Below are 12,985 nucleotides of genomic sequence, written 5' to 3' on the forward strand. Positions count from 1 at the left end.
TAAAAATATATATATAAAAAAAAAGAAAGATAAATTTTTTAAAAAAAAGTGCAAAAATTTTTCCTCCCCGGCGGGGAATCGAACCCCGGTCTCCCGCGTGACAGGCGGGGATACTTACCACTATACTACCGAGGATTGTGCTAGAACCGTGGAATCAAAGGTCTTTTCATTATATTCGTTATAATATTCTTTACTACATTTTCAGTGTAACACATAATATTTTGAAGCTTACTTTTTCTTAGTTTTACTGATCTCTGCTCGTTATAATATAATGCTGAACAACGCTTCATATTATAATATACCTTTTGGTATTTCTAAGTAATATTATTCTATAGGAAATGTATAATGATATTGATATTTTAATCATAGCTTAATAACTCACATTGCAAATGAAAACTGTCTTAAACGAAGACACAGTCAATTTTTACTTCTCAGGGTAATTTTAATTTTATAATTTATTTGTTTTACGGATCGTAGCTTACGGTTAATAATTTATTTTTCTTATAGCAAACTAATTTTAATCCAAAATATCTTAAACATCGCACTTGATAATATTAACCAATATTACGTACTGCTTAGGTAGGTACTAAATATTATGTGAATAAATTTGTAGTATAAAATAGTTATCTCTAGTACGGCAGTGCTGAATTAACCTGTAACCATTGATTATACATTATTAGGTAGGTACCTAGTATATTAGTATTAACAGTACCTACCTATTTATAATCAATGCTATATAATTTATAATTTAATAAGAAAATTAAGCACTTCGTAGAATGGAAGACATAATCTATTTTTAATCGAGAAAATACTTAATTCTCTAATAAATATAAATTAATTTTAATATTTACTTAAAATTTAAAAATATATTACACAAATTAAATGTTTTTAATTTGAAATATCTATCAAATATTATTTATACTCATAAATAAAATTATAAAACATATTATTTTTTTAATTTGTAGTTCAGGAATAAATTTAAAAAAATATATAGGTAAGATAATAATAATAATTAATTATATAGTATATAGGTACTATCGGTACTGACAATTAAGGTAATGACAAGAATAATTTCTCAAGTCCTTAAAAACTAGAACTTTAAATTCTATAAAAATAATTTTACCAATGTGTTTTTGATATTTTTAAAAGTATAATCAACTGTAAAAGAATCGTAGGTATATTAAATTTTCAAGCTTAAGCTATTAAAATAGAAAATTAAATTAATTTTTAATTAGGTACAAGATGTCAAGATAATTTTTAAGTGTTCGTGATTTTTACGAATTTTACACCAAAATTTGAATTTCAAACACTAATGAACAAAATCGTGTCTATAAATTTATGTAAGTGCTATTAATTAGAATTTATATTAATCAATAAAAAATTATAAAAATTTTAAATGTCCATAAATGGCGCAAAGAGGGCCGAAATATGTATTGGTTGTAACGATTTATCAATTATCATATCTATAATACGTATTTATTTTTCAAAATATTCCAAAAATATTATCATTTTAAACAAACATATAAATTGTGTTTGGTTTAAAATTTAAATTTAAATCTATGTGATTATTTTTTTCTAAATTACAACTTAAAATAAAAAATTGATTTTGTCGAATATATGATTTTGCATAAGTATTCTCGACATTCTCGTTCTTTTATGTTTTATTTTTATTGATCTCAATTAATCCGACTATTTTTAAGAGTTTTAGATATTTTTTACTATTCAAAGTAACAATTAGATCCAACTTGCAAACCACCTTAAGTCCTTAAAAGATGAATATTGTAGCATTTTTATTTTTTACTGCTGCTAAAAGTAACATCATTAATACACACACACAAACGATAAACGCATCATTTTTAAGCCAATACGTTTTTTTCAGAATTAATAATTTTCATATTTTCTCATTTTCTTATTTGTAACAAAGAAGTTTGTAATGTTTTATGACACTTCTTAAATTTCATAAATAATCTAAATATTAGATAATATGGTCTTCAAGTACAGCTGGTGATTCAAAAAAAAAAAAAAAAATAGAATTTTTAAAATAATTTAGCGGTGAAGATGTTTAGTAAATTGATCTGTATATATGTAACCTTTTAAACAATGCATAATTTAAAGGTGCACTAAAGAATATTGACAAACTTTCTCCGTTCGGACTCGTTTTTGGTTTTTTTCAATGCTTATGATTAGTACGTGATGTGGTTATTTAATCATTTCTATACTATGTATTTTCATGTCATACAGTTATATGAATACTATCACGAGTATCGCGGAAGTTATTCAAGGCTGGTTCATACATTCAATACAAGAATGGTAATGTGATTTTATAAAAACATATGTACTGAATACTGTCAGTATTTTCTAAGGAGATAATATTTGTGTCTAGTGGGAAAAAATTGTTTTTAATCAGTAGAATGTAATTTAACTATACCTATAGGCTATAATGTATATTACAAGATAAATTATATGGAAAGATTTGGTTTTAACACTAGTGAAGTTTATAAAATAATATATTAGGATTGTTAGTAGTTAGTAGTTAGTTAAATAACAAAATGTTAAGCTTTTAAGCTATGGCATAATTCAAATAATTATAAAATAAATTATTTTAATCAATATAATATATGTAATGTATTGCAGTTTTAAATACAATAATAAATTGTATTCACACAACTAAATAAAATGTTAATGCTAATTTATTGCTGTATTGATTATATTTTATCGTAACAATAACATTCATTTACTATTTATACATACATGGTATTATAATATAATATTAATATGGGTAGCAATAATTTTAAGGTGACTAATATTATAAAATTCTTATCTATTTTTATTGTACAATATTGTCTTGTACTTTCTCGTGAGAATCACAAGTTTAATTTGCTCCCTGGAGCAATTGCATGACCTCACATCATTGCAACGATTGAGTAACTATTGCATTTTAAATAATATTGTACTAGATACAATATAGAACTATGCTATGTTGTGGGTGTGTCTTTTGTAATATGAAATTGTAGTCAGAAAATTATATCGGATAAATCTGTTAAAAAAATATTTCAACAAAAGAAAATAAAAGACCCACTGTTTTTCTTTTGATTTCATATAATATACTACACTATGTATTATATATTGTGACTTGTACGTATATTATTACTACGATTTGATGGCGAAATCAAAGTGTAGACGACTATAAAATATGATTTCCGTCTAAAAAAGGTTTTAATAGTTTTATTCAAAACCGTAGTAGATACCTATACGCCGCAACACATTTAACTTGCCTATATAATATTATACCAAACATATTATTATAGGTACAAGAATTTAGTCGAATAATAATCCGAATAAACCAACATCTAAGCGTTCTAAGCCTATATAATCACACGTTATATTATATTTTAACAAGACCTAGCTATTACGAAAATTGTGTTTCTGAGCGAGGATTAGAGAAAAATTACTCAATAAAAACTCCTCCTTGTTGCATCTAATGGATTTTCCACGGTCGTATTGAGAACGTATTATATAATCTCGGGGTCAGTGTTCATCTCATCGCACGGTGTGGCGTGTATTACAACGATTGAACACAATGCACGCAATCGAACTTATAATTATAATTAGGTATCACAGGAAAAAATGTTTTATTATCGTGGAACGTCGAAACTTCGTTCGGTGCAAACATCTTTAACAAGGTATAGTATGTCGATGTATCGACGTGTGGTGCTCAAATCAAAATATAAATAATGTATGCGTGAAAGTTTGGTTGTGCGGATAAATACGCGGCGTGTCGATGATTTTGTACTTGGTGTGACGACTATTACAAACATAGCTATATAATTTTATTAATATCGCATAAAACGCTTAAAATTATATTACGCGATTTAAACAAAATACATATAAATAGTCAAATTGCACACGCATAAAATAATTATTTTAATATTTTACATGTACATTAGTTAGCTCATCTCAATAATAAGCGCACCTTTTTACATAAAATATTATATTTCGTATATAATATGTACTTAAATATTTCAAGTTTTGCATTCGAATTTAATATTACATACGACATTTATATAATTTAATAGTATGTTAAAATATAAGGTTCATCAATAGCTGCATATTATAAATGCGTCCTCTATGATAAAATATTAAAATATCGTATACAAATAAAATAATTCTACATAATATTATTATGACATCTCTTACACACAGTATATATTATTGGCATATACTGCTGTATTATAGATTGATATACGTAAATACGTTTGTGCTATAGGTATACGTGTGATTCATAGAGCATGATGCTCATCACTATTTTTTTCGTTGAATAATAAATTTATTAAAATATTAACTATTGGAATTTTTAAACATAAATACTTTAAAACCATATTTTGGAAAATTTAAGATTTTTTGTTCTACTTAAGGATTATTCTGCGATGATACAAATTTCTAATTTTCAAATGAGAACCCACCTTTTTTACTTGTGAATTATTTAATATAATATTTAATATTTATTTATTATAATTATTAATAGATAATTTTTTTGAAAATATCGATGCACCAAATTTAAAATTACAACGAGTAGTTTTTCAGTTATTAAAAATTAAAATGATTATATTGATAAGATAATAGTCCTTATTAGAACTATAGTTTTACAAAAATGTAAAATAGATATAGTATTTATAATTATACTTGCACCACTTTTACAAGTTTTAATTAATACTAATAGATTAGTATACAGTACTAAAATTTTCAAATCACTATTGCCCCATAGATATCTTTCCAGATCTCCCATAATCACTTAATTCACAAAGATAAAGAACTCAAAAACTATATTCGTTTGAATTTTACTTTTAAAACGTCAAAATTTTCAAAAAAAAATTATCCGTTAAATCGTTTTTAAAAAAATTTCTCAAAAATGTGAAAAACGAATCGTTAGAGTATATTTAAAATGTTATAGATTTTGAATACCTAAATTGACGAGGAAAATGGGGAGCCGGCAATCGTGCTTGTTGAATCATTCTGTAATCCGTATCTATATATAATATTATATACTCGACGGCGACGACAAGCCTCTCGATAGTAACAAACATAATAATATTATAAAAACGCATAATACGTACGCAAACACGTAGGTATATTAAATGCGTAATGTGCTCATTCATTTTACGAGAGAGAAAAACTGTAGGTCACAATAATAATAATACACGGTCTATTATAATATTGTAGGTGCAGTAAGTATATTCACGATCAATTGCGTGTGCAAATACGTCCGGAAAAATATTTACAATAATACGTATAATAACTGGCGAGTATCTACACGCTTATAATACAACACTATGCCTACACATGCGTATAGTATACCTGTCTCGTACCTAAACGAGCAGCATATTACATATTATTCTCGTACCACAATATACATAACTATATGTATATACTTAAAACGTGTGTATTATATTATAATATGTGTCTCGTATTTATCTTGTCCTGGGCGCCACGTGAACTTGGCATTCGGCCGCCGTCGCCATCCGCGTGCACCCGGCCGCCCACGACACACGCGCGCGACTCGTCCGACCCGTTTGACCGCCGCCGTTTGGCTTTCTAATTATAATATGCACACACACACACACACGCACGCATATTATATATATTATAATAATAACAATATTATTATTATTATTATTATTATTATTATCATTGGGTATTATAATATATTTATGATCGGATAGAAGCGAAAACCTATCCGGTGCAGACGCGGATTTCTATTTCTCCAATAGAGGCGCAACACGACGTAGATATATATATGTGTGTGTGATTTAGGTACATGCGGGGTCCGCGGGCCATACAACCGAAAGTGCGCGTGTATATTATCTATATATCTCTATGTATAAAGGTACATATATACGTATAAGCAGCCGTCGCCATTGGCGAGCCCGTCGGCTCGGAGTCAAACCGCATTCCGTCGAGTTGAGCCCGGACGCGCGTGTAAGACGAACATTTTTATTTTATTTTTTTAATTTTATTTTTAAAAAACTTCTTGACGGCTTCTGCGACGGCGGCGGCGGCACAGCTGCAGATGTTCTATTGCAAAGAAAGACGACGACGACGACGACGTTTCAGCCGAACTCTGTTGCAGTTGAAACGTATAAGCGTCTTTGAACGCGACGAATGACAATTATTGTTATTCGTTACCAAACGCATAACGCATCGCATAATAATAATAGTAATAATTGTTTGAATTCAATAATTCATACATAATTATATATATATTGAAAACAATGACGTGATATTATACATCATAATATGGACGTTTTGAGGGATGACGTACGGTCGAAAATACTAATTTTTATAATCATTCGTCGAATTTGGAATTACAGTCGACAATGAATCTTTCGATTTAGTGTGACCGCAAACATCGATGAAAACGGCTGCATCCAAATCGCATTTCAAAAAAAAAAAAAAATGTCTGAATCGCATGCCATGTATCGACAATAGTTTATTTATTGTACACTTATTATAATTAAAACTTTTTTTAAACTTTTCTAATTTTTTTTTTTTTAAACGCATGTATAGAAACACTATCGAGCACTATCAAACGCATCCTTAACTCTTAATACAATAAATATTGTATAATATGTATCATATTACACTCATATAGGTATATACCTACACATGAGTGCATGACATAATCGCATACGAGCCATAAATATACCATATGTTATATGTTCGGATGTTCCTATACGTTACTTATACATATATATATTATTACCATACACGTTAACTTCTGGTTTTAACATCTTCCATAACCTTCAAAATGTATTACATAATACAAATGGCTATACGTTCAAACAAATGTGCTCTTTTAGCAATCATTTTTGTGTAAATGAAAATATTTTATGGGAGATTTGGAAATTTTTTTTTGAATTCAAGTTATAGCATAATTTTGTTATATTACATATAAATCACTTAATTATACTGAATAATTTCTGTGCAATCTATATAATAGTGGTCGACTTTTAACTCTGTACATATGCCAAAAATATTGTCATATTATATATTATCATTACACGTAATATATAATAGCTATTAAATAACAACTTAAATACGACTTGAATATAAAAGTACACGATTTCTATCGTATTGGTTTTATTCTTTGCAGTAACAAAACTTTAATAATATTATTAAAATTATACGTTTGTTTAAAATAGGTATTTAAGAGTAAATTGATTAGTATCCGTAGTTTTCACTTAAAGTTAAATCGTTAAATTAACTTCAGTATTGGAGAATATTAAAAAAAAATAGATAAAATAAGTATCGTTCAGACTAGATTTTATACCATCAAAATATGTACCACATAAAATTATAATTTACTAGGTAACAAATAAAGTGTTTACAGAGTATAGATTATAGACTATAATAAAAAAAATAAAATAAATAATTGTAAAACATATTCATCACTTAGTTCAAAATCCAAAATACACATGTTCCTACTCATTATTGTTGTTCGCATTCTATTTTGGGTTATAACTCAGCAGGTGTACTACTTATTAAACTTATACAGTTCACTAAATTTGGTACATTATACTATTATAGCCAGTTATATAATATACAGTTCATAATAATTAAAACGATAAAATTTTAAATTCAAGTAGATTTTTATTTTTTTTAACTTCGTCTCATTTAGCTACGAATAATAGCAGGTATACGTATTTAAGTTTGAAGAACCGTATGTGTTTTTCTAATCAGATAGTTAATAAAGTGTTTGGATTCTTTTTGAAACTTTTGTACTTCTTTTATAATATTATTAATTATTATATTACCAATAATTCATTATTCATTCAAAAAATATAGACACACACTTATGTTGCATCAAACCAGGGGACTTTTTATTGTTTTTTTTTTATTTTTAACTAATTTATTTAATTGGTACAAACATTTTAGAAACATTTGAAACGAATAATTAATAAAAATATTAACGTAAACAGGTTATTCGGATTCCACTAATTATTCATAAATTTATTACAATCTATGAGATAATACAACTACCGTAATGAACGTAACATTTACCTGCTGCCAATTTTATGTCACACGTGTTATTTAAATACGTCAGATATTATATGGAAATATTCAATATGCATACCTTTAGATATGGTCAGTGGTCTACTCGATAGTTTAATGTCATTACATTAGACAGAAGACATTGGAAGTTAGTATATTATTCTGACTTTAAGTGAGGTTTTTTTTTAAATTTTTCGTGTAAGTACGTAAAATCCCAAATATTCAACACTCAATATAAATTTGTACTAACAGCATCATCAACTGCTGGTCAATTACTGATTATCAGACAGATGTGTATACGCATTTTGTACCGATATATATATATATAATATATAAGTTTTAAGTACAAATGTTTTTGTAAAATTATATAATATAACTTATAATCAAATAAGTATATCCATTATGATTCGACTATTTCGAGTGAATATAGTTTGGTAAACGCAACACGTTTCATTAATTGTTTTCGTTTATTGTTGGATTGTATTGGCGAATGTGAAAATATTAGTTTTTAATAAGGCAATAATAAAATGTCGTCGATATTGTATTTTGGTCGGTTCATTGACTTTGGTAAGAATAAAACTCGTGACGACTACAAATGGGTGGCCAGCAAGTGGATCAAGAGGAAATAAATAAATATCAACAGGTGCAAGTATGGTTTGGAATAGTAATTATTTAATACAAAAATATGACAGCGACGATGTAGCTTAATTACATATTTTGAATACAAATTTTTTTTAAAAGAAAAATCAGACGTATATATACCTATTTTTTTATCATAAAATCAAAAGTTTGTATTAACATTAGTTGTTTCTGTAAAATACATTAAGATTTATTGCTAAATATTAAGATAACATTGTTTACAAGGATAATAATTATTATTAATGGTTTAAAAATAATGTAAAAACTACATGTATTTAATAATACGTGATTATAAGTATCGAATTAATTAAGTATAATAATACTAATAAGTAAGTTCACTGACTGCGAATTTAAAGCACTAAAAAACCTTAAAAAATGCATTAAAAATGTCAAAAATTATAGTTTAAAATGCACTTAACATTTTTATTAGTAATACGTATTGAAAATAAAGATAAATATGATTTATTTACATAAAGATATTTAGTGAAATGTTTTCGAGTATTAAAGTATCATAAAATACAATTGTAATTAGCAAATATTGTATGTTCATTTAAAAATAAATATATCTATATTGTGTTCTACATCGCCTTCGTGACGTTATTGTACTATAAAGAATTTATTGCTATTCCTAACAACACACGCACTTGGGTGATATTGACCTGTAGATATTTTCCCTTGATCCACTTGCTGGCCATAATTTGCAGTCGGCTCAAGCTATATTTTGATCGAAGTCAATGAACCGACAAGATATAATAATAATTTCTGTAATAAATAAATAAAACTTTTTTAAAAACTTTTATACTTTATAATATTAAATATGACTAATGGAGGACGCATAAATTTATGACATTTATGGTTATAAACAGTATAATTAAAATAAAAACGTGTATAGAATATAACATACATACGCATGAATGGTATACTCGTAGGAGGTAAACAATGTTTGACTGTTTATTAGCCCCTTATACAAAAGCTAGTTGCAAACATCTATATGATTATAACAATACATGTGTGCATTGTAGATAGTTATATATTATATACTTATATATAAAACCAGTATTTGACACAATCGATTTTATTATTTTTTTTGTGTAAAAATAAATAATTGTAGGTAAGTACTAGAAATTTTTACCAAATGTTTATACTAACATTTTTTATACATAATAAAATTCCAAGTATTTTGACACTTTTTGATCTATATAAATTGTATAGAAATTTGAAATTTTAGTTTTTTTTCTAAATAACGATAAAATACAAAGTCCTTCATAAGTTTTTCGTATAATTATTAAGGTTCCTTATTTAATAGTTCATACTATTACAAAAAAATTTTAAATAATAATTGTAACACGATTTTTTTTTTAAATGGCATTATTTATAAGTTAAAACTTGGACAAAATTAGATATTTAATTTTAAAAAAATGACGATTTTAATTTTTTTTTTTTTTAATTTATAAATATTGTTTATGGGTACTTGAAACTATATTGATGTATATTATTTTATTTTATCCTCACGTTGACATTTTTAATTACAATGTTTTAAGCAAACATTTTTACGATAAAAATAATAAAATAAAATAATTTCATAACAATACAAATATATCACACAATTTACTTAGTAATATAGGTACTATGCTGACAAACCGTTTTTGTTCAAAATCGTTTTACGTACAAATTAACTTAAATTGCAGAGACTTTTTCACTGACGATCTTTAATGATAACGTTCACTCATCACTTTCTGTACAACAAAGTGGTTACCTACTTTCCCATTTTTTTAATTTTTAATTTAAGTCAACCAAAAAAATATAAGTATCTAGTACCTACACATTAAATAATAAGAACAATAGTGTTGAACATTTCCTGTTTTACTAACGTAGGCATATACTACAACTTCACTATTCTATTTAATTTTAGCATTGTAACGTATTAAATAATTTAAAAAGTGTTGATGGAGAAATTGTACATTTCACACTATTAAAATATAAAGACAACAATTTAAAAATAATTTAATGATTGTTAACTTTTCCCGGTAGTTATACATTTGTTATTTTATATTTATTTTAAAAGTAAATTTAGCATTGAAGTGTTAAAAAAAAAATATTAAAATTTTATTGTTATTCAGCGTTTAAGGCTTTATCGTTAAGTTTATTCATAACTATAATATATACGATATATATCATATCGTATTATCATTTTCAAACACATTTTTGACAACTATTTTCTTACGTATATCTATCTACTATTTATTATTACTATTTTTTTTTATTTTTATCAATTATAAAAACGTATTAAAATGAACACATTTTTTTTAACACCAATTTATTGAATTACATTTTTGCTTTATTTCGTACGTGTGATTAAATGGCACATTTTTATTTTGACGAAACGCACGTCTAATTTATAATATATTACCAAAATTTAATAACCAATAGTGAGTCATGTTTAGGTATGTGATATTAGCAGATGGCAAAGAAAAAAAACAGGGAAATCACTGCGGTTTAGTATGCACTATGCATACTATGTACACTGCACATGTGTCAATTCTGAGCGGAAACGGTCTACAGTCAGCCCATATTTCTATATATTTATAACGATATTAGCATTTTATTTTTCAATAATAGTTATGTACTAATACGGTAGGTTGAACTATTTTTTATTTTATTATAAAAACATTATTATAACTGTTATGAACTTACAACTTTACTTACACAAGTTAATATAATTGATCTACCACAGTTGAAAGATAAAAATAAGTTAATGTATAAATAACTTAAAATTCATCTAATTTTAGAAAATTATAATATGAATAATAAATAACTTATAAAACATACAGGTCAAAACTAAAAAGTTCCAAGTATTTTTGAATAATATTCTTTGAAATACTTTAAAATAAGTAATAACTAAAGACCTTATTTTTCGTTAAAATATAAAATTTCGTAAAAATTGAAAATTGATATAAATAAATGCTATGTGCGTCAATAGCCAATAAAATCAAAATTCCATATGTCATTATTATAATAGGTTTTCAATATAATTGAATTATTGATAATATTAATTTATTATTGATTTTGTTAAAAATATAGCTTATTAAGATTTGTGAGGAACATTGTACTATTATTCCATGTTCAATTCTTGGCAATTAAAACTGAATATGTCATAATTTTTTGTCTATAAAATAATTTGCAAACAATTTTTATTTTGACAATCTTATAACAGCATTTTAACTTTAAAGTTTAAACGTTCGTAAAAATCAATAATAATATGGATTTACGATCAATTTTTATTTTGCTACAGTAAACAAATCTAATGAGATGTCTTGTTTTGAAATTTCATTTTTCAAGTCTAAGGTATAAAATAAATAACATATTTTTATGATTTTTAACAGTTCGTAAAATTTTTTACTTTAGAAACTCGTAAAAATCGAATGAATGTTAATTATTTATCCTCACTTTTTTTTTAAAATTCAATAAAAGTAACTTATAAAAAATGTCATATTTACACTTCAACCATGTTAGCAAAGCATAATAGTTTTTATCAAAATTACAAAATGTATTGTAAAAAACAATGTTAAAATTTTTAAATATCTATAAATAGTTAAAAAGATTTAAAAACTTTTGAAAAATTATACCATATCTAGGAAATACAAATGTTCTTAAAGGAATTAATATTATAATACAAATGTTTGATGATACCAAAATATGAATAATATCGATTATTTCAAAAATAAACGTTTAAAAATGTTCACCTTTAATGTATTATTTTGTATTTTAGTTGTTTCCTGTTACTAAGAAAAATATACTACCCGAAATCTCACGTAAAATTGAATTATTTTTTCTACTTTAAAAAGACTCAATAAACACAAAAGAAAAACATAAATTTTGAATTTTTTCAAAAACCACTGGAAAATCTCCATCGTATTATAAAATTTTAATGCATAAATTATTGTTAAGACCTTTTAAAATCTTCACAAAAAGGGTAAGTATTCGAAGAGAGAACAATTTAGGTATCACTGCTGTAAAACCAATGCACGTTTTATAGTAAGTAATCAGAACATAAATATAATTCCTGCATCGAACGTAGGTACGCATAAAATATTCATTTATCATTTATGTATAAGAACTATTATTTATTGTATAATTAAAACATAATATTTAGGTGCTTCGATGTGTCTTTTTAAACCCAACAAGACCTTATAAGAGATAAAAGTAAATTATAAACACTACGGCTATATGGTAAGGCAAATTTATTATATTTCGGAAGCTTCTTTTTTCTTTTTAAGTCACTATACGGGAACTGAAC

General features: G+C 25.6%; 1 non-coding gene across 1 annotated transcript; it reads right to left on the minus strand.

Moving 5' to 3' along the window:
* Positions 1 to 63: 63 nt before the first annotated feature.
* On the minus strand, positions 64 to 135 carry Trnad-guc (transfer RNA aspartic acid (anticodon GUC)). The gene has a single exon. It is a non-coding gene; the product is annotated as a tRNA-Asp (tRNA).
* Positions 136 to 12,985: the final 12,850 nt, after the last annotated feature.

Source organism: Aphis gossypii, chromosome X (assembly GCF_020184175.1).
Source record: "Aphis gossypii isolate Hap1 chromosome X, ASM2018417v2, whole genome shotgun sequence".
Lineage (NCBI taxonomy): Eukaryota > Metazoa > Arthropoda > Insecta > Hemiptera > Aphididae > Aphis > Aphis gossypii.